Genomic DNA, 23,678 nt, shown 5'->3' with positions numbered 1-23,678 from the left:
AACAATGCTGAGAGCAGGAAGATATATAAATAAAAGTTAAAAAAGAGAAAAACAAATTGAATACCTATATTCAGTGTACTTAAGGGCTGTTATTTCTTCCTAATAGAATGTCTTGAGTATATTACTTGAGCATATTTTCGAAACTAATTGATAAATTATCTTCATTTAATCAGAATTCTCTGAATATCGTTGAAAATGTGATAAACCTTTGGTGTTAGTTATAAATATAAATGGGGTCATTTTAACTTAACCTACCTGGCAGGACCCTGACAAAATCAGATCAACTGCCATTTTACACCTCACCCATTATTACATCCCTTTGGTTTCAATGAAAAGTTAAATCGGCAGGATGTCAAAAGAGAGGCCAATCGACTACTGACACATTCCCGCCAAGCAACTTAGGATAAAATTACCCTGAGATTTTTTTGAGTCAGTACCGCCTATTAACAGGAATCATTAACTCTACAGATATAGGCTGGAGAACACTTGATGGAAAATATGACTTTTCAACCAAGCAACAGCACTTGTTCTCAAAGAGAACCCCTGCTGTATATTTGGCCTCATTCTGCTTCTGAACTGAGAACATTGATGGACTACTTCATAACCTGGAGAAACTCATTTTCACTTATTTATTCTGATATACTCTCTCAAATGTATCAGCTTTGCTTAGTTGGCAACACTGTTACTTATAAGTCAGAAGGTTGAGGATTCAAACCCTATTTCAAGACTTGAGCAAATAACATACACTGATGCTTCAGTACGATACTGAGGAAGTGCTGTCTTTCAGGTGAGATGTGGAATCAAAGTTCTGCCTATTTATTTAGGTAATGTAAAAAAATCTTGTGACACTATTTGAAGAGCAGTGTATTGTCCTGCCTATGTTCTTCTATCAACTAAGAATTACGATTTTAACCTAACCCAAGCATGCAGTTACAATCAAAATGTCTCATTCCTGCCAGAAAACAGCTGGCCATATGTTTACTCTAGAGCTGACTCAGGCCACAAAATGCACCCACCAGTGAAAGGTGTATGTTTTGTGAAGAAATTCAAATATTGGTCTCATAATATAATTTGACGCAATTTTAACTGGGAGAGTTAGAAGCCCCGCACAGCAGCAAGTCTGCTAAGTGAAAGTGAAAGGCTTGAAGCTGAATTTAAAAGGACTTGGAGGCACTGAGGTCATTATGATCTGTGCAAAGTCGTGTTAGTGCCTTTCCACAGCAGTTCGCAGCCTCCGGTTTATTTGTTTCTGATTCTGTACCCCCACCCACCTGCACTCCATTAAGCACTCATCACTCATAGGTGATGTTTATGCTTCACTCCTTTGGATGGAGGAGCAGATTGAGAAAGAGGAGCAGCTATAGCAGTGGGCTGAAGAACCAGGACAAGCAACAGGCAGACTTGTTATAAGACAGGAGCTGAGGGGAGCTTTCCAGAGTTATAATCATGGCCGTTAACACCTCCAAAAATACAATTAACTGTTCATTCATTTGTTTCTGGGATCGCACCATGTGCAAACTAACTGCTGTGTTTACCTGTATAACACTGGCTGAACTTCAAAAGTAATTCATTGAATGTGAAACATTCAAAGAAGGAGATACATATAAATGTAAGTTCTTTCTTTCAAACATTTCAATCACACAATGAATCATTTTATAAAAAAAGTGTTGCAAAATCTCACAAACAGCAGTTAATTTGTTTCGGGTGCTTTTTGTTGAGGGAAAATGTTGGTGCTATGTCCACCCTCAACCAGCAGAGGGCACCTTGCTCAGGACTGTGCTTTGGTGGAAGCCTAAATGTTGCGCTGAAGTCAGAAGCAAAGCACTACTGGCTGAGCCAAATGGACATGCTGAGGACATTCACAGAGTACTCCATAAGCTTAAATGGCTGGGGACACACTGTTAAAGTAACTTGTCCACAAGAAATAAAACTATTGTAGAGAAAATAATGTAAATTAAGAAATAATGTATTGTGGTTTTTCCACTGAGCCACTAAGTGAAAATGACTCAGGCCATAATTGTTGAAAAGTTTTAAAAGCAAGCTGACTACAAGAAGATACATTTTACATTTTCCTTCCCTAGCACCCTTGCTTCTAAGTCAGAAGTGTGTAGCTTCAAGACCCAGTCCAGGACCTGAGCATACGTAGGCCAAATGGCCAATACATAGTTCTGCGAGATACTGTTGAGAGATGTTAAACTGATGTGCCATCCATCAATCTTCTTGACAAGATTCCTGAAATATTATTTTTTTAAATCATTTCCTCCTTGGACAGTTTGTCACCGAAATTGCATCAAAAGGCATTTGACAAATTATTACGTAGTAGTACTAACAATGTTAGCAAAATTAAAGCCCATAGGATTAAAGGGACAGTGGATATAAAATAGGTTAAGGGACAGAAAGCAGAGTAGTGAACAATTGTTTTTCAGACTGTAGGAAGGTAGATAGTGGTGTCCCCCAGGAGTCGATATTAAGACCACTACTCTTTTTATTGACCTGGACTTGGTTATACAGGGCATATCAATTTGCAGATGACACCAAACTCAGAAATGGAGTAAACAATGAGGATAGCAACAGACCTCAGGAGAGCATAGAGAGGTGAAATTGCTGACAAATGATAGATTAAATTTAATGTAGAGAAGTCTGAAGTAATACATTTCCATAGGAAGAATAAGGTGAGGCAATTTGAACTAAATGGTACAATTTTAAAGGGGTTGCGGAAAGAGACTTGGGGTGTATGTGCACAAATCTCAAGGTGGCAGGACAAGTTGAGAAGGCTGTTAAAAGTAGATAGGATTCTTGGCTTTATTAATAGTAGAATAGAGTACAAAAGTAAGGAAATTATGCTAAACCTTAGAAAATACTCAATAGGCCCCAGCTGGAGTATTGTGTTCAATTCTGGGCACCACACTTCAGGAATGATGTCAAGGCCTTGGAGAGAGTGCAGAAGAGATTTACTAGAATGGTACCCTAGGAATGAGGGACTTCAGTTATGTGGAGAGACAGGAGAAGTAGGAATTGTTCTTCTTAGAGCAGAGAAGGCTGAAAGAAGATTTGACAGAGGTGTCAAAATCACAAATGGTTTTGTTAGAGAAAATAAGGAGGAACAGTCTCCAGCAGCAGAAGAATCATTATCAGAGGACACAGATTTAAGGTGATTGGCAAAAGAACCAGAGATTAGATTAGATTAGAGATACAGCACTGAAACAGGCCCTTCGGCCCACCGAGTCTGTGCCGACCGTCAACCACCCATTTATACTAATCCTACACTAATCCCATATTCCTACCAAACATCCCCACCTGTCCCTATATTTCCCTACCACCTACCTATACTAGTGACAATTTATAATGGCCAACTTACCTACCAACCTGCAAGTCTTTTGGCTTGTGGGAGGAAACCGGAGCACCCGGAGAAAACCCACGCAGAGATGACATGATTTTTTTTTTTTTTTTTACACGGGTTGCTGTGATCTGGAATGCACCGCCCGAAAGAACAGTGGAAACAGACTTAATAGTAACATGCAAAAGATAACTGGATAAACACTTGAAAAGGAAAGACATTTCTTGGGCTATGGGGAAAGAGCAGGGGATTGGCATTAATTGTATAGCTCTACCATAGAACCATCACATGCACCACGGGTGAAACGGCATCTTGTGCTGGAGCATTCCTTTTTTTATTCTTTCATGGGATGTGGGCATCGTTGGAAAGGGCAGCATTTGTTACCCATCCCTAATTGCCCTTGAAAAGGTGATGGTGAGCTGCCTACTTGAACCGCTGCAGTCCATCTGTTGCAGGTACACCCAGACTGCTGTGAGGGAGGGAGTTCCAGGATTTTGATCCAGTGTCAGTGAAGAAATGGCGATATATTTCCAAGTCAGGATGGTATGTGGCTTGAAGGGAAACTTGCAGGTTCCTATGCATCTGCTGTCCTTGTCCTTCTAGGTGGAAGAGGTTGTGGGTTTGGAAGGTACTGTCGAAGGAGACGTTGCGAGTTGCTGCAGTGCATCTTACATATGTTGCACACTGCTGTCACTGTGTGTTGGTGGCGGAGGGAGTGAACGTATAAGGTCATGACTTAAGGTATGATTCGGTAACTGCAGTTCTGTCATTGGCTTACACTGCTGAAAACAAGACTAATTTTCCTGGCGAGCTTCCAGTATACTCTATTAGCAACATCGGAACATAGAGGAAAGAAAAAGTTCCTAATTTCCACCACTCTTTGTTCGAAAAAGTGCTGTGATTTCACGATTACATGACACAGGTCTAATTTTAAGATTACTTTTTCAGGACTCCCCCTACCAGAAGAAATAGTTTCCTTGTATCTGATTGATTTCAGAAGTCAATCTATCCCAGCATTCCGTTCTTTTAGCATTTCTAGTGGTATAGTAAATGAGAGAAAGTGAAGTTAATCTTGTCTCTATATATGAACTGGCTTGAGCACATGCTCTACTTTAAGCAAAGCTTGCAGCACAGAAGCAAAGGCTGAAAAGATTATAAGCTGTCTCAGCTAAGTATCCAAACTACACATTACGTAAACACATGCCACATTTGTATTACAGTATTAGAATAGACCCAAGTCCCCTTTAACTTCACAGCATTCTACAGGGTCAGCAGCAATGAGGCTTTGTGGAGGTCAGGAGCTGGTTAGTCGAGGACTTGTGTTCTCAGACATCAGAGTATTCTTGGAGGTAGTCAAAGCCTGGGAACCAGGTTGTATTATTTGCATGCCATTTCATATAAACGGAAAATCAAATCAGCCACTGAAATAAAGTTTATAATAAAAAAGCACTCATGCATGAATCATAAGTGGGGTTATTGTTGCCAAACACTGTCATCATGGTAACCAATAAGAAATCCACTGAAGCAAACCATGTCCTCATAATTAAACCTTTAAAACCTGGTATCATTCTGGCAAATCTACATTCAGCACATCTTCACCAGAACATTTATTCTACCTCATAACAGTCTCCTACCTTCCAATTTATATCACATGGTTATATCCAATTTTGTACACTTTCCTTTTTGCTAATAATCTTTTGTGCTGAACCTGTCTTGAAAAAGGATGAAGCGTCACAGGCACCTTGCAGATAAGCCTCAACCCGCAGTCGATGGTGGAAATCCTGGTTTAATTTTGCAGATTTTGATAAACAGGCGCTGCTTCACAAACCACTGACCACCTCCAGGCGCGTATCCATTGTCTCTCGAGATAAGGAGGCCCAAAGAAGAAAATGATTTCACACCTATTATTTTAGCCTTGGCATCGGAGTCAGTCTATTTCAAAAGTCTTTGTTAGCCCCATTCCTGCAGATAGGAGTTGTTAGTATGGAATAAACTGTTTTTCCATTTCAATGTTTTCCCCAAAGCTAATTTAGACATCTTCAACAAACATGTTTGTTGACAGTACAGAACAGGGTCACCTGACCTGTACTCCATTTTGTCTGTGGCACAAATGTGTCCACTTTTTTGTAGGCCCCAAGTTCTGGAATTCCCTAATTAAACCTCTTTTATGATGCTCCTTAATACCTACCACTTTGACCAAGTTTTTGGCCATCTATCCTAATATCTCATGCGGTTCAGTGTCAAATTTTGTTTGATAATTTATCTTCATTCAATTGGCATTCTCAATCATTTCAAATAAATGATAAACCTTTGTTACTAGTTACAAAAATAACTTGTGTATATGTATATATAATGCAGTTATCATGAAACCTCCCAAGCTACTTTACACGACCATTGTAAAACAAAATATGACACCAAAAGGCGACAAAAGCTTGCATTTATATAGCACTTTTCATGACCATCATACATCTCAAAGCACTTTACAGCCAATTAAGTACTTTTGAAGTGGAGTCACTGTTGTGACATAGGAAACGCGGGAGCTAATTTGCACACAGCAAACTCCCACACAATGTGATGACCTGATTTTTTTGTGTTGATTAGGAAATAGAAATTGCCACAGAAGATGATACTATGCAACCAACAAAAATCTAAAAAAGAGGTAGGTCTTAAAGGAGGAAAGCAAGGTAGAGAGGTGGAGTGGTTTGGGGACGGCACTTCATAGCTGAGGGCCCAAGCAGCTGAAGGCATGACAACCAATGGTGAAGCAATTAAAATCACAGATGCTCAAGAGACCAGAATTAGAGAAGCACAGATATCTTGAGGAACTGGAGATTACAGAGATAGGACAGGGCGAGGCCATAGAGGGATTTGAAAACAAGGATGAGAATATTAAAATGAAGGCTTCGCTTAACTGGGAACCGACATAGGATAGCGAGCAAAGAGGTGATGGGTGAACAGGACTTGGCGTAAGTTAGGACATCGGTTTTGGCACAGTGTTTTCAATGATATCAAGTTTATGAAGGCTATTGTGGGAAGCCAGCCAGTAATGTGCTGGAATAGTCAAGTCTAGAGGTAACAAAGGCATTGATGAGGGTTTCAGCAGCAGATGTGCTAAGGCAGGGGCAGAGACAAGTGATGTTAGATATAAAAATAGGCAGTCTGAGTGATGCCAGATATGCGGTCAGAAGCACATCCCAAGGTCAAATATACCACTAAAGTTGCAAACAGTCTGATTCAGCCTCAAGACAGTTCCGGAAAGAGGGATAGCCAGTGGCTAGAAAACAGAGGTTGCAGTGAGGTACAAAGACAAGGGTTTTGGTCATTCCAATATTCAGAAATTTCCACTCATTTAGTACTAGATGCAGACAAGCAGTGAGAATTTAAAGACAACATTGCCGATTGGCAACATCTAATTGAGGCAATGATAGTTGCTTTTGGGATGGTGGGGGAGGGGGGGATGCTGGGAGGCAAGTGAGTGCAGAGGTAACAGTGCAGGACCAGGAAGAGAAGCCATTGCAAGTGATTCTCTGGCTACAATTAGGATAGATAAGAATGGAACCAAGCAAGTTCACTCTCACCCAGCTGGAAGTTGGTGTAGTCAATCATGTGTAAAAGGCTGCATACAGATCGAGAAGGGATAGTTTACTGTTGTCACAGTCACATTGGATATCATTTATATCTTAAGAGGCGATTTAGTACTATGGCAGGGGCTGAAACCTGACTGGAGTTATTTAAACATGGAGTTCCAGCAAGGTCTTTGGAGAGGAAAGGGAGGTTGGAGGTGGGTTGGTTTTTTTTGGAGAGGGTTTTGACAGCATCATTTGAAGGAAAGGGACCATACCCAAAGAGCAAGAACAGTTAATATCAGCTAACGTGGGAGCCATAAAGAGAAGTTGGGTGGTCAGCTGTTTAATGGGAATAGGGTTGAGAGCAGGTGGGTCTCATGGACAAGATGAGCTCAAAAAGGGCATGAGGGGCAATAGGAGATGAGAAAGGTACAAATCAGGACCAGGACAGGAGAACCCTTAGAGAAAGTTTGGCCTGGTTGGCTATGGAAATGGAGGTAAGTGGCAGAGATAGTGAATCAGATGGTCTCAATCTTAGTGACAAAGTCCACGAGCTCCTTCCAATTGTTGTTGGAGGAGAGGGTGGAGGAAAACAGGGTAGAGGTTTAAAAAGACAGTTTACAGAAAAATACAACAGTGATTATCTTTGCATTACAGGTTGAAACTGGAATAGTGATCAGTTTTGGCAGACAAGAGTAGGCCTTGATAGTGCTTGACGTGGTCCAGTCAGATCTGGTAGTGAATTGTCAAAGCAGGTAGCCATATGCTTTCAAGTCTGCATCCCTTGGATTTAAGGAAGTGGAGATGAGGGTGATACCCGGGTAATGGCCAGTAAAAGTAATTGTTTTAACAAGGACTAGGGCATTGATGGTAGACATGAAGATATGGGTTGAGCAGTATGGTGGCTGAAAAAATGTCAATAAATGGAATTTTGAAAGTGTAGTTGTAAATGAATCTGGTGCTTTTTACAGGGGCCAATGAATGAGAGTTGGGAAGGGGATGTGGGTGGAGAGCAATACAAGGAAGTGATCAGAGCTGACCTCATCTTGGGACTAGTTAACATGGTTAAGAGGGTGTCGTTAATATGGATTGGGGGAGTTCACGTGAAGGGATAATAGGAAGGCAGTGAACTCAGGAGAGAAAACATGAAATCGAAATGGAGGTTTAATTGTTTGGTGCACAGACCAAGGGAGGAAAGTAGTGAAAGCTTGGTGAGAAAATTGCCGTTACTTGGGAGAGCAGCAAAGATCAAGGATTTTAAAACAGGAGGAGAGGGGGATAGAATTAGGATACACAAAAAAGTGCCAGAAGAGTTAAGGGGACAGACAAAAGGTGGAATTTTGATGATAATCACACTGCAGGCAAGTGGCAGATAGAAGCACAATGGAGTGCATTGGTATGGTTTATTACAAGGTGTAATAAAAAAGCAAGTTGTTAGTTCAAAAAAACTTTTAAAGCCAAAGTCTCAACAACCATGGCAAAAAAGCTTTGTTGACTGCTCGTGGTGTTCAGTGAAAGGTGTTTCACAGCTAAAGCTAAACCACCACTTTAGGACATTTTCCCATCCCTTTGAATCTCAAAATCTGCTTTCAGACAACTTAGCATGGCATTGTGGGGGAGCTGGAGTTGCACTTCAGTGTTAGCCCCAGCCCTGATATTGTGATAGTTGGTAAGGGTGTCTTATCTTTGGCCATTTCCTTTTGAGCATTAGATTGCAGCAAGAACCAGTCACACAATATTTGACAAGCATCTAAAATAATCAAACCTCATCACCTTGACCAAATTGTAGCACTCACCTCAGACATTAGGCAAGGAGGGTTACAACAATGCGTCTATTCTTCACCTCAGTCAGTTATGTACTTGGGATCCAATATCAACCAATGTAATTTCACTTCTTCCCCCAAATGCCATGCTAGAATCTTGCCATCAGGTTTCTACCCCTGCCATAGTCACAAATGGCATTCTATGTATTGGCAGTGGTAAACTATCCCTCCTCATTCTTCAAATCTCTGCTGCCTTTGATTTGACAATTGACCATGCCTTCATCATCCCGCTAGGATGCACATACCTAGTTCCATTGTCATCTATCCAGTCACAGCTGAAGAATCAGCTGTAATGGCTTCTCTTGCCACTCCGACATTGTTTCCTGTGGTGTCCAAGAACCTTTTGTTAGCTCCCCTATTTCTTATTGACATGCGGCCCTTTGGGGGCATCATCTGAAAACAGCATATTCACACACAAACATATAGCTCCATGTCACCACCTCTCACTCCCTCAATTTTAAGCAGTCTCAGTCTTATCCCAACATCCATCACTGACAATGGAAATTTCCTCCAACTACATATTGGGAAGACTGAAGCCACAGCCTTCAGTCCCTGCCACTGACTCTATCCCTCTCTTTAGTAATTAAGGCTGAGCCAAACTGTTCACAACTTGTATCACACTTGACCCAAAGACATGCTTCCGACCACATATTGTGCCACAGAAATGACTGCCTACTTCTATCTAACATTGCACAACTCCAACACCACAGCTCATGCTGCTGAAACCTTTGATGCTTCTAGACGGTTTCAACATGTGTAGTCGGCATCCCATCTTCCACCCTGCTGCATAAACGTAAGCTTATCCAAAACTCTGCTGCCTGTATTTAACTAGTTCTGTTCACTCATCATCCCCTTGGTTCCTATAAAGGGACATTTCTATTTGTAAACTCCTCCAGCCCTATAACCAAACCAAACCAACCCAACCCCCACCCCATTTGGCTATGCTACTCCAATTCTGGCCTCTTCTACATGTGATTTTAAATTGCTCCACCATTGATAATCAGGCCTTCAGCTGCTGAGAATTTTCTAGAATTACACCCCCAAACTTCTGCTTCTTTCCTCGAACATGCTCTGAGCTTTTGGTCATCTGCTGTACTATCTCCTTTCTCTGCACAGTCAATTTTTGTTTGATTATGCTCCTAAAATGCTACAGGTACCATATAAATGCAAGTAGTTATCCTACTGTAAAGGTCAAAATCTTTGGTCTGGATACAGAAGCAGATTCAGGAAGCAAAGTATATCCAATTAATATGTACTTTCAGAAGCATGACAATTACATTAGACAAGTCAGATATTGTATTCTGGAGTTGAGGAAGTTGTGAAACTGAGGACTGAATTAATACCAATTTATTAAAATGAAAGTCAAATAATCATTTTCCTTTGACATGGAGTACAAACTTACTTTGAAAACAAGTCACTTACATAATAGTACACTTTACAGTATCAAAAGTAATTAGTTTCCACAAATAATGCATCAATGCAAGTTGAAGGAAGTGTCTTTGTTGATGATACAAATCCTGTAGATGGAAAAAATACATGGTGAGTAGAGTACAGAAAAAAAACCTCCTCCAAACTGCAGTTATACACTGATGTCAGACTGAAGTTAGCTTTATAGAGTCATTCAACATAATTGATATGATGGGGGGGGAAAAAAAAATCTGGTCTTAATAAGAAACAGTGGTAAACTAATGCCATGCAACCATCCATACACCTTAGTGGCACCTCATGTTCCATCACCACTTTCTCATGCTGCAAAAGCATATTTTGAACCCACGACCCGGAAAATAAGTTTACTTTAATTGGCTACAATATAAAATATGAGTATATGAAAGTCATTTTCACAGAGAAAGCAATGGCTCTAAAACAATTATTCACATACCTGACTAATGACACTTGCAGCATTGTCAGTTATGGGCTGCAAATCATTGTGGCCCCTTGACCTATTTGGTGAAAAAAAATACAAAAGGATTAGCAATGCAAATATGTATTCATCACTTTGTACTTACAAACAATTAAATGTAGCTCCAGGCTACATTCAGCAGGACCAAATTTTTTTTTTTTTTTTTTTTTTTTTTTTTTTTTTTTGAGGGTGCAGATCTAGGAGAAAGGAGGATTATTGCTAAAATCACTCATACCTGAACGTCAATATTACGAAATCTTTTCTCCGGACTCATCTGACCTGAAGGAAGAAAAACTATGCTGATTGACATGAATTTGCCCAAACTAATTAACGTTTCTAGTGTCAGAAGAATTTGGCTTATTTTTCTTTACAATCACCATGATCGATAAGACGGGGAAAAAAGTTTAAAACATCATTCACTAGAGTCTGTAATTATCTGCAGCACCAAATATTGACATACCCAAGTTGTCTGCCTTGTCACACAGGATACAAATGCCCATTGAAGCATCTGGCCTGGGGAGGGAGGAAGAAATAATGTGTTAACTGAAATGTGCGTTCTCAAATGAAGACTTTTGCCAAACTAATTAACTTTTCTAGTGTCAGACGAATTTGGCTTATTTTTCTTTACAATCACCATGATCGATAAGACGGGGAAAAAAGTTTAAAACATCATTCACTAGAGTCTGTAATTATCTGCAGCACCAAATATCGACATACCCAAGTTGCCTGCCTTGTCACACAGGATACAAATGCCCATTGAAGCATCTGGCCTGGGGAGGGAGGAAGAAATAATGTGTTAACTGAAATGTGCGTTCTCAAATGAAGACTTTTGCCAAACTAATTAACTTTTCTAGTGTCAGACGAATTTGGCTTATTTTTCTTTACAATCACCATGATCGATAAGACGGGGAAAAAAGTTTAAAACATCATTCACTAGAGTCTGTAATTATCTGCAGCACCAAATATCGACATACCCAAGTTGCCTGCCTTGTCACACAGGATACAAATGCCCATTGAAGCATCTGGCCTGGGGAGGGAGGAAGAAATAATGTGTTAACTGAAATGTGCGTTCTCAAATGAAGACTTTTGCCAAACTAATTAACTTTTCTAGTGTCAGACGAATTTGGCTTATTTTTCTTTACAATCACCATGATCGATAAGACGGGGAAAAAAGTTTAAAACATCATTCACTAGAGTCTGTAATTATCTGCAGCACCAAACATTGACATACCCAAGTTGTCTGCCTTGTCACATAGGATACAAATGCCCATTGAAGCATCTGGCCTGGGGAGGGAGGAAGAAATTATTAATTTACTGAAATGTACGTACTCAACTTTACTGTTCTTACTCACAATTTACCATCAATAATCAAATAGTCTCAGGTACCACCCTTAACTTTCTCTGCTGAGAAAAAGCCCAGTTTAACAGTCCTTTCAAAATCTGTACATGCAACACCATAATGCTGCAAGTTATAGAATAGACATATCCTCCCAAATCCTTAAACCCACTTGTACTTTTAATACAACAATGAGGAACAACTCTCTCCAATAAGATCTTGTTCTCAAACTCTGTATAGCCTCAGTCTTCTTCTTTGGCCTCCTTGTCTTGACAGACAATGGGTAAGCGCCTGGAGGTGGTCAGTGGTTTGTGAAGCAGCCTGGAGTGGCTATAAAGGCCAATTCTAGAGTGACAGACTCTTCCACAGGTGCTGCAGATAAAATTGGTTGTCGGGGCTGTTACAGCCCCGATAGCCTTAGTAACAGCAGCAAGAACACCAAAACTGCATTCAATGACCACGGCAGAGAAAAATATCAAACAAGACTCCCAACTGCTATTCCTTTCACTTCTATTTTAAGCACAGATACACACCAAGGGCATGGCAAAGGGCAGAGATCAAATTCAGTTATCCTTTGCAACAGCAGCAACTTGCGTCTATAAAGCATCTTTAATGTCAAATAGTCAAAAGAAATCATCCTTCTTCCACTATCTAGGTTCATTTAGCTGTAGCCCACACAAGCAATTCCACAGCATTTAGGGACCCTTAACATACAATCCCAAAATGTACACTGGGACTGGAATTTAACCAACTAAAACCAGTTTAGCAGTACATGACCCAGCAAGCTGGGCAACAGTTTCTCTTGAAAAAAGGCTGAGGAGTGGCCTAAAGGTCTTTAAAATTTTGTTAGAGCAGAGAGAGAGGATATTTCCACTTGTGGGGAAGAGCATAACTAGAGGCTGGCAACATAAGACAGACACCAAGAAATCCAACAGGGATTTTATTTTTTAAACCCGGAGTGATGAGAATGTCAAACTTGCTACCACAGGGAGTGGGTGAAGCGAATAGTTTAGATGCATTTAAAGGGAGAGTTAAACAAGCACTGTGACCCACAGTGACAATCGGCCCCTTGATGCAGAGCTCAATACAGGCATAAGGAAAGCAGCTACCACCTTTGGCTGACTTGCAAAACGAGCATGCGACAACACCAAACTGGCCCTTAGGACCATGCTGATTGTTTATACGGCCTGTGTTCTCAGCAGCTTGCGATATGGCTGCGAAACATGAGTGACAGCTACCAGGAAAAGCAGCTCCAGAATTTCCATCTTTGCTGTCTGCAGCACATTATGGGTATGCCCAGGCAAGACAAAAAAAAAAAAATCACAAATGTGTGGTAGTCCTGTCAAAGGCAAAGCTCCCAAGTGTGTTGGCACTAATCAAATTGGCAGCTTTGGTGGATCAGATATAGCCACAGGATGATGACAGCAGCATACCCAAGGACCATCGGTATGGTGAAATAGCCAGGGCCAGCCAGTGGGGTACCCAAAGCTCTGCTTCAAGGATACTTGAAAGCATGACATGAAGGCCCCAAGTGTCGACTGTAGCACCTGGGAGTACTAGCTGGCAAAAGAGAGAAATGGCAACACATCTTGTGGACTGGTGTGCACTACCACGTTAACCAGTTGCTATAGCAGCTTGACAACAGGTGCCTATGCCAAATACAACGAGAGTGTCATGTGCAGCACTTGTGGCAGAACCTGCTGCTCAAGGACTAGCCTTCACAGCTATCAACAAAGGTGCACCAAGAGAAGACACTCCATATAAGTGGGTTGTTTGCTGCATCTTTTGTAGATGGAAGAATGCCAACCACCGACCCCACACCCCGCTGGCCCAAAAAAGCCAAGCATTTGAAAAAGTGAATAGAAGGTTGATAGACCTAGATCAGGAAAGATGGGAGGCAGCTCAAGTGCAGCATAAATGCTGGCCTGAAAAGCAATCTGGTACAAACAGGCCAATGTAATCCTATGACATCTAAGCTCATTTGGCCCATTGTACCTGTGATAGGATAGCTTTTTCAAAGAACTATTAGTTCAACCGCTGGAAACCTTATTTTCAAGTATTTATTCAATCTTTGGAAAGTCATTATTGAATCGGTTTCCACCATCCTGTCAGATAATACATACCAGATCATAGATGCGCTCAGTAAATTTTGTTCTAATGTTGCCCCTGGTTCTTTCGTCATTCACCTCAAAACTATGTTCTATCATTAATAACCCTTCTGCCACAAGAGAAGCTGTTTCTCTTTATCCACTTAAAATCCATCAGAACTTCCAACACCCATCAAAGCTTCCATTATCCATCGCTCCAAAGGAGAACAACCCCAGTTTCTCTAGCCTCCAACTAACTTGAGGCTTACATTCTTGATACCATTCTGGTAAATTACGGAGGTCAGGCAAGGGTGGGGGGGGGGGGGGGGGGGGGGGGTGTAGAAAAGACGGCCCGCCCACGGCCAATCAAGACCCTTAAATGGCCACTTAAGGGCCCTCGCCCGCCTCCATGGGTATTTTACCCATAGCAAGCGGACGCGCTGAGGAGGCGAAAGGCCACCCAGCGATAGCTGCCAGCCTTTCCGTGCTGGGGGAGGGGGGGGGGGGGGGTGCCAGTCAGGCACAGGATGCCCAATTGAGGACCACCCCCGCCTCCCAATCCACGACACCCCCCCCCCCCCCACAGGACCACACCAGCCTCACCAGGGAAGGACTGATCCCCCTGTTGAAGCAGGCCTCTACTTACCTCCCACCCTTGATCCATGGTGTCAGCTGGGCTGCAGTCCCAGCAGTGGCCACTGCTCCCAGTGGCGCTGCTGGGACTAAGAGCTGCCGACCCGCTGGTTGGTCGGCAGCTCATTAAGGCGGGACTTCCTCCCTCAAGTGGGTGCCTCTGGACAATTGAAGCTGGGGATCTGTAAAATGTGGGCCGGATTCCCGCGCTAGCCGGAAGCGGGTTCGCCACCGACTTTCAGGTCGGAGTCCGGCTCCCGTGCATCCACCGTAAAATTCCAGCCACTAGTTTCAGCTTATGTCTAAATAGCTGTAGGAGGGAGAACAAATCTGCATTTTTCACGTGGGTTATGGTAGAAATCATGCAATTTAACATACCAGCTGGCTTATCAGACGAAATGACAAAAAGACCGCGATCAACATTAACGATTTGACGGGGGGAAAAAAAGCAGAAACAACATTTCCTCAAAAGATAAAAGCATCTGGATTGTCTGGTCTGATTTGTACCGAGTACAGTAAACCAATCTGCAATAAAGTGGATACACTCTGGCACTATAACGTGAGATGAGCATCCACATGTACACCCCGTTCTACTCCATTACTCACCCTGGATTTGCAAGTCTCCAACAACTTCAGCTCTCCCCACCCCGGGCCATCAGTAATCAGAAATTTATAATTCCCTCATGGACATCACTTTGATCAAACTTCGGCAATTTTCTATCAATGTATGGGGAAAACCGCTGCATTTACACCGGTCCCAAACCAGTAACTGCAGCAACCGGCCAGCCTGCATTGCTTCCAGTGCCTGGGGAACTCAGGCGGCGGCAAGCAAACATACCGAGGAACCCTCCAAGCTGCGGCTCGGTCTCCAAACGGCACTCGGGGCGGTGGACCTTGCTCCTCTGAGCTCAGGGCCCAGATCTAGCCCGGTCAGAGCCGCCTCACGAAGCAGCCTCGCAAGGCCCACACACACCTGGCCTGCGCTAACAATGGAGAATCCGCCTCCACCCACAACAACTCACCCGAAACGTCGGCACGAAAAAGAACGTTAACCATCGTGCAGCCGCTTATATACAAAGCAGGCAGCTAATGCGAATGCGCACTACGACTGGGCATTATGACGTCCAACAATCACGTGGAACCGTCGCACCAATAAAACAATCTGAGTGGCACGTGCTCAGGGATAGCGTAACAGAGAAGGTTCAGATGAAAGTTCAAGGAGATGTAATATTAGCTTTGCTTCTTTCGCCTCAGATGCTGCACGATCTGTTGAGTATTTCCAGCATTTTCTGTTTTTATTTGCAACAGAAAGGGATATGTTTCCAAAGAAGTCTGTGTCCAATCGTGCTTCAATATACTGAACATGGGCGGCACAGTGGCGCAGTGGTTAGCACCGCAGCCTCACAGCTCCAGGGACCCGGGTTCGATTCCGGGTACTGCCTGTGTGGAGTTTGCAAGTTCTCCCTGTGTCTGCGTGGGTTTTCTCCGGGTGCTCCGGTTTCCTCCCACAAGCCAAAAAGACTTGCAGGTTGATAGGTAAATTGGCCATTATAAATTGTCACTAGTATAGGTAGGTGGTAGGGAAATATAGGGACAGGTGGGGATGTTTGGGAATATGGGATTAGTGTAGGATTAGTATAAAATGGGTGGTTGATGTTCGGCACAGACTCGGTGGGCCGAAGGGCCTGTTTCAGTGCTGTATCTCTAATCTAATCTAATCTAATCTAATGGGAACCAGCCATTCAGAATTCTGAAATAATAGCAGGTTTGGCAGGAGAAACAGACTTAACGTTTCAGGTCTGTGACCATTCATCAGGACTTTGACAATCTGAGCAGGTAGAAAAGAGGACTAAAGTAGCACTGAGTAAAGTAGATAAGTAAGAGAGGGGTACTATGATTGATATTTTCAGACACCAATGATGAATGTGTTTTCCACCTGGACAATCACAGAGTGCCCTCTGATGTCCAAGACAACCCAGGCAATGAAATGAGTCATAAATAAAAACAAGAAATGCTGGAACCATTCAGCAGGTCTGGCAGCATCTGTGGAAAGAGAAGCAGAGTTAACGTTTCGGGTCACTCACTGACCCGAAACGTTAACTCTGCTTCTCTTTCCACAGATGCTGCCAGACCTGCTGAGTGGTTCCAGCATTTCTTGTTTTTATTTCAGATTTCCAGCATCCACAGTATTTTGCTTTTATTTTAATGAAATGAGTCATTGCTGGTATCGTAAAACAAGAATGGTGAGTCAGCAGCCTGTGACATTCACAGAATCATTCAGCCCATCGTGTCGGCACTGGTTCTTCTAAAGAGTAATTTCTTCAATTCCATTCCCCTGTCTTCTCCCCATAACCCTGCACATTCTTCCTTTTCCTATAACTGTCTAATTCCCTTTTGAATGCTTCAATTGAACCTGCCTCCATCATGTTCTCAGGCAGCACATTCCAGACCTTAACCACTCGCTGCATGAAAAAGTTTTCCCTCCTGCCACTTTTGCTTCACTTACCAAATACTTTAAATCTTTGCCCTCTTGTTCTCGATCCTTTCATGAGTGGGAACAGTTTTTCTCCATCTACTCTGTCCAGGCCCCTCATAATTTTCAATACCTCTATCAAATCACCTTTCAGCCTTCTCTTTTCCAAGGAAAACAATCCTAACTTTTCCAATCCATCTTCATAACTGAAATTCCTCATCCCTGGAACCATTCTCATGAATCGTTCCTGTACTCTCTCCAATGCCCTCACGTCTTTCCTAAAGTGTGGCACCCAAAACTGGACATTACTCCAGCTGAGGCCAAACTAATGTCTTATACAAATTCAACATAACTTCCTCGCTCATGCACTATATTATATATTATATTAGATATACAGCACCGAAACAGGCCCTTCGGCCCTAGTATGTGCCAACCAACCACCCATTTATACTAATCCTACATTAACCCCATACTCTATGCCCCTATTAATAATGCCCAGGATACTATATGGTTTATTGACCATTTTCAACTTGTCCTGCCACCAATGACTTATACACATATACACCCAGGTCCCTCTGCTCCTGCACCCCCTTTAGCATTGTACCCTTTATTCTATATTGCCTCTCCATGTTCTTCCTACCAAAATGAATCACTTCACATTTCTCTACATTGAACTTCATCTGCTACCTGTCTGCCCATTCCACCAATTTGTCTATGTCCTTTTGAAGTTCTACACTATCCTCTTCACAGTTCACTATGCTTCCAAGTTTTGAATCATCTGCAAACTTTGAAATTGTGCCCTGTATACCAAGGTCTAGGCCATTAATATATAATCAAGAAAAGCAAGGGTCCCAACATTGATCCCTGGGGAACTCCATTACTAACCTTCCTCCAGCCTAAAAAACATCCATTAACCACTACTCTTTGTTTCCCATCACTCAGTCAATTTCATATCCATGTCAGAGCCTGGCTACCTGACACGAACCCGAGGACATGTGTTGGGGTCGGGTCGGACACAGTGACAGCCAGGACGTTAAGGCGGGAAACAGGAGTGTGATGGAATACTCTCCACTTGCCTGGATGGGTGCAGCTCCAACAACACTCAAGAAGCTCGACACCATCCAGGATAAAGCAGCCCGCTTGATTGGCACCCCATCTACAAACATTCACTCCCTCCACCACTAACGCACAGTGGCAGCAGTGTGTACCATCTACAAGATGCACTGCAGCAATGCACCAAGGCTACTTAGACAGCACCTTCCAAACCTGCAACCTCTACCAACTATAAGGACAAGTGCAGCAAATGCATAGGAACACCACCACCTGTAAGTTTTCCTCCAGTTCACACACCATCCTGACTTGGAACTATAATCGCTGTTCCTTCACTGTCGCTGGGTCAAAATCCTGGAACTCCCTTCCTAACAGCACTGTGGGTGTACTTACCCCACATGGACTGCAGTGGTTCAAGAAGGCAGCTCACCACCTCCTTCTCAAGGGCAATTAGGGATGGGCAATAAATGCTGGCCTGGCCAGCGATGCCCACATCCCATGAATGAATAAAAAAAAACTCCGCACTAGACTGCAGTGAGTGATTCCATCGAAGGTAGGGCACAACCTCTTTAATATAACCAACTTTATTCCGGGGGTCAGGTTGAGCACAGGAAAAAAAAAAGTAATGAGTTGGGCTGGGTTGGATGTGGTTCTGTCGGGCTCGGGTCAGGTTTCATTTGCAGACCCGAGCCGGCCTTTAATCCATGTTGCTATAAGTTTGTTGTGTGACACTGTATCAAACGCCTTTTGAAAGTCCATGTACACCACATCAACAGCATTGCCGTCATCAATCCTCTCTTTTACCTCCTCAAAAGACTCCAGCAAGTTGAACATGATTTTCCCTTAAGACATCTATGCTGACTTTCCTTAATTAAATTGATTTGTCCATGTAACTATTGATTTTGTCCAGAATTTCTTTTTCTAGAAGTTCAAAACAAATTTCACCCACCCCAAAAATCCAGGGTATCACTTTAAAGGGAGGACAGAAATAAAATGAAAGGGAAGAGTTGGGATTTAAGTGCAGTGATTAGCAACACTAGAGCCATCAGTTTTAGCGCCCTCCAACGATACCACTTCCTCACCTGCAAAGTTCAACTTTCCAGTAGCTCAGCAACTCGGTACCTGAAATTGTTACTTGAAAATAATCTATGCTGCTAAATTAAGGATTCGTGGGGCCTCTTTTTCTGTGTACAGATTTGTTATTAATGTTCAAAATTGCTGCTTCTGGTGAGATGTTTGCTTGTAATTCATAACCCTACAACTGATTATCTTAAGACCTTTTCTCAATAGTTAATCTCAACCATTAATGGTACCTAGCAGTTGCATGAGATTGTGCGATATCCCATTGCTAAAACTGATTGTGAATAATTACATTATTTGCATTAATTCCAGTAACCTAAGCAGTGATTGAGGGTAGTAACACCAGTCACTAAATTAATCATTGGAGTGACTTGTGACCTACTAGAAGTTAGATGAAGCACTTCATATGGTCTTTCAGCTATTTGGCTATACTAACCAATAAGTATAGTATGTTATGCTGACTTCATGTTTTTGCTCTGTTAAAGTCCATGGTACAGTCAATTTCACTGAAATTCCAGGAATATAGTCCATCTGGCACATGTTGAGTCCACTGAATTTGGTGTACTCCATTTGAGGCCTTCTGCATTCTTTGCTGCTCTTTGTGCAGAGTACCTATAGGTTTTGCTCAATAAGGAAAAAGAAGCAACTTTGAAGAGAATCAAGTCTTAAAATTCAATTTTATTTTCATTGGGACTCTTAGTATAGATGGAAATTTGGTTACAGTAGTCCTGTGCTTATAATGATGGACTAGCAACCCAAAAGGTTGAGCTCAAATCTCACCACACCATTAGCATCAGAATCATACAGTGCAGAAGGAAGCCATTCAAGTCCTTTATGGCTCTACCAGACCATTGAAAGAGCTATCCAATTAGTCCCACAGCCCTGCTCTTTCCCCATAGCGCTGCAAAGTTATATCACTGAATTCAGTAAATATGGTCATTCATTAAATAGCACCAAAAAAATATCCATGACCAGCAATGACTTATGCATATCAAGATCAAGTTAGGACATCGACCCCGGTCAACCCTGCAAAATCATCCTAACAGTAGCGGACGGACATCCAAGCTGGGAGAACTGTCCCATAGACCTATTGGTCACACTGACAGTCGTACTCTCAGAATCAAAGCAATCTACTTACATCCCATATTCTTCCATCGACCAATCACTGGGTATGCCTTGTTCTACCAGAAGGATAGATACCCCTTCAACTAAGGGATCAGTACTCCAAGTTACGCATCACTTGGAAGAAGTTCTGATGGGAGCAACAGGACAGAATATACTATGGTGTGGGACTTTAAAATATTGACCACCAAATGTAGCTCAGTAATACTAATGGCTGAGCTGGAGTCCTGAAGCACATAGCTGCCCACATCAGTGAGGCAACCAACACAAGGAAGTTACATGACCTTATGCTCACCAATTTATCTGTTGCAGACATGCATGTCCACAATAGCATTGGTAGGAGAAACCACCATGCAGTCCTTGAAGACAGTCTCATCTTCACTTTGAAGACAACTTCCATTGTCTGGTATGGGACGTTCATGCAAAGTGGATAGACTAAGGATACATCTGGCAGCCCATAACATAAGCTTCCATTAGATGTGCGAAAGCAGAATAGTTTGTAACCTCATGACCTTGAACATTCCTCACCCATTGAGCACTATTAAGCCTAGACACTAACCTTGATTCAATTTGGAAGTATAGAGGGCATGCCAAAAACAACCTTAATATATCCTAGAATGATATAAACCTACAACAGGGATACCTACATATTAAACTTTGAAAGCTGAAGCCAATTATTATTGCCAAGTGGACCCACAGCTAATAGATTAGAGGAAAGCTTTGTAACCCAATCACATCAGTCATGAATGATAGTGGACAACCAAGCAGGCTCCAACCATCTCCATCCTAATGGAGCCCAGGATGCAAGTACAAGAGACAAGGGTGAAGCAAACATCTTTAGTAAAAACTGCCAAGTAGCCAAATTTCCTCCTGAGCTCCCCATCATGGATACTACTGTCCATGTCATGTGACTGGACTAAATTGACTGAAGAGCTGAACACAACAAAGGCTGTAGTGCTGAAGACAACCAGAGTGCAATGCACCAGGAGCTAGCTGCTCTGCTAGCCATACATTCTAGTACAACTTAGATTTATATGGCACTTCTAACGTAATATAATGTCCCAAGGTGCTTTGCAGGAGCATTATAAAACAAAGTATGACATCGGGCTGCAATAGATTAGGTCAGATGACTAAAAGCTTGATCAGAGATAGGTTTTAAGGAGTCTCTTAAGGGAGAAAAGCAAGGTAGAGAGGTGGAGAGATGTAGGGAGGGTATTCCAGATCTTGGGGCCCAGGCAACTGAAGACATGGCCACCACTGGTGGAGCGATTAAAATCAGGAGCAGAGTTATCTTGGATGGTTGTGAGGCTGCAGGAGATTACAGAGAAAGGGAGAGGCAAGGCCTTGGAGGAATTTGAAAACAAGGATGAGAATTTTAAAATCAAGATGTTGCTTGACCAGAAGCCAATGTAGGTCAGTGAGCACAGGAGTGATAAGGGAACGGGACTTGGGATGAGTTAAGATATGGGTAGTCAAGTTTTGGATGACCCCAAGTTTAGGGAGTAGAATGTGGAAGAGCAACCAGGAGTGCATTGGAATAAGTCTAGAGGTAACAAAGGCATAAGGATTTCAGCAGATAAGCTGAAACAGGGGTGATGTTACGGAGGCAAGAATGAGAGGCCGAAAGCTCATCTTGAAAGACACCAAGATTGCGAACAGACTGCGACACAACTACAAAACTGACATCTACTCATGTGGAAAATTATCCAAATATGTGTTCTTCACAAGAAAAAGAGGATAAATCTAACCCAGCTAATTATAGCCTCCTCCCATTCATCAGTAAAACAATGGAAGTTATTTGATGAAGTGGTGTCAATTTGAGAGAAGACAGCTAGAATGCCAGATTTCTAACTTCACCATGAAGGCAGCAGCAACTAAGTATAGTACCAAGGAATCTTAGAAAAACAGAGGTCAATGACAAAGGGAAAACCTTCTGGAATCATACTCGACAGAAAGATGGTTATAGTCTGAAGCCAATCATTGCAGCCCTGGACCAACTCAAGGATGGGATTTTAGCTGAACCATATTCCGCCGCTTCGTCATTAAGCTTCCTCCTTGATAAGGTCAGGAGTGGGTCTGCTCACTGATGATTTCCATGTTAAGATCCATTGACAACTCTTCTGATAATGAAACCGCCTATACCAGCCAACAGCACCACTTGGACAACATTCAGACTTGGGCTGAAAAGCAGCAATTAACTTTTATATCATATAGATTTCAGATAATGACCATCTTAAGCAACAAAAAGCCAGGCCATCTCCTCTTGGTCTTCAACAGCATCACCAGAGTCCCAGGCTGTCAACATCTTGGGGGTCACCAAAAGGTTAAATGGACCACATTGCAATAGGTCCTGACCCCTCAAAATCTCCACCAAATACAAAGCTCAAATCAGGAGGGTGATCGAAAACTCAATGTTTGCCACTGGAATCAACGTTCACTGCTTTCAATACATGCGCATAGTGGGTGCAGTATGTACGATCTACAAGATTCACTGCAGCAAAATTACTCTAACACCGCCTCCTTCCCCTGCGACCTCTAGGATTAAGAGTGAGAGGGGGAACAATCACCTCCAAATCACATTATCCTGACTTGGAGCTCTAATTGCAGTTCCTTCTTTGTCACTAGGTCAGTGTTCTAGAATTTCTTATCTAGGACCATTAGAACATTACAGCGCAGTACAGGCCCTTCGGCCCTCGATGTTGCGCCATTAGAAGCACATGACTACAAGGACTGCAGTTGTTAATGACAGCACCCACCACAACCTTCCCAGGGCAACTGGGAATAGAAAATAAATGCAACCTTGCCAGCAGCACCTAAATTTTAAGAACTTTTTTAAAAAACTGTTGGCAGGTGATTGATTTATACCAAATGCCAAACAAAAATATATATGGTCAATGCAAATATTACTATTTACTGAAGTAATTATATGCCATTCATTGGGGAAACTGCCAACTTTAGTGATTAACAAATGTTTTTGCTTATGAATGATTCATGAATGTTCAGAATTCAGGAGAATGACTTTCCTTCAGTTTCTTCCTTAATTGGCATGAAGTATTTTACTTGCCATAAAAATACTTGGGAGGATTAACTGCCAAAAGTATTAATATAATTTTTATGGATTTTTTAAAAAATGTCTATGCATTCTTGAATGCCAGTGAGGATGGTTAAGGCATTTCAATTGAAACATTTGCAACCCTTGTTTCTCCCCAACTCTGGCCAAAGAATAAACAGGTTGAACCGAAATGGACTGTAATACATGGCAAAACACGAG

General features: G+C 42.3%; 1 long non-coding RNA gene and 4 other non-coding genes across 6 annotated transcripts; all 5 read right to left on the bottom strand.

Moving 5' to 3' along the window:
* Positions 1-10,058: 10,058 nt before the first annotated feature.
* Positions 10,059-15,727, bottom strand: LOC137378143 (uncharacterized). 2 transcript variants are annotated; one of them, XR_010976565.1, is made up of 8 exons: positions 15,705-15,727; positions 11,858-11,910; positions 11,601-11,653; positions 11,344-11,396; positions 11,087-11,139; positions 10,862-10,905; positions 10,606-10,666; positions 10,059-10,243 (listed from the first exon to the last, which is right to left on the bottom strand). It is a non-coding gene; the product is annotated as an uncharacterized lncRNA (long non-coding RNA). The 2 variants fall into 2 exon arrangements; XR_010976564.1 differs by lacking the exon at positions 15,705-15,727 and adding an exon at positions 15,289-15,643.
* Positions 10,960-11,052, bottom strand: LOC137378560 (small nucleolar SNORD12/SNORD106). Its single transcript, XR_010976632.1, has one exon. It is a non-coding gene; the product is annotated as a small nucleolar SNORD12/SNORD106 (small nucleolar RNA).
* LOC137378559 (small nucleolar SNORD12/SNORD106) lies at positions 11,217-11,309 on the bottom strand. The gene has a single exon (XR_010976631.1). It is a non-coding gene; the product is annotated as a small nucleolar SNORD12/SNORD106 (small nucleolar RNA).
* LOC137378558 (small nucleolar SNORD12/SNORD106) lies at positions 11,474-11,566 on the bottom strand. Its single transcript, XR_010976630.1, has one exon. It is a non-coding gene; the product is annotated as a small nucleolar SNORD12/SNORD106 (small nucleolar RNA).
* LOC137378557 (small nucleolar SNORD12/SNORD106) lies at positions 11,731-11,823 on the bottom strand. Its single transcript, XR_010976629.1, has one exon. It is a non-coding gene; the product is annotated as a small nucleolar SNORD12/SNORD106 (small nucleolar RNA).
* Positions 15,728-23,678: the final 7,951 nt, after the last annotated feature.

This window comes from Heterodontus francisci, chromosome 16 (genome assembly GCF_036365525.1).
Source record: "Heterodontus francisci isolate sHetFra1 chromosome 16, sHetFra1.hap1, whole genome shotgun sequence".
In the NCBI taxonomy this organism is placed as follows: domain Eukaryota; kingdom Metazoa; phylum Chordata; class Chondrichthyes; order Heterodontiformes; family Heterodontidae; genus Heterodontus; species Heterodontus francisci.
Note: the sequence above shows the minus strand (reverse complement) of the source record. Positions and strands in the feature narration are given on the sequence as shown.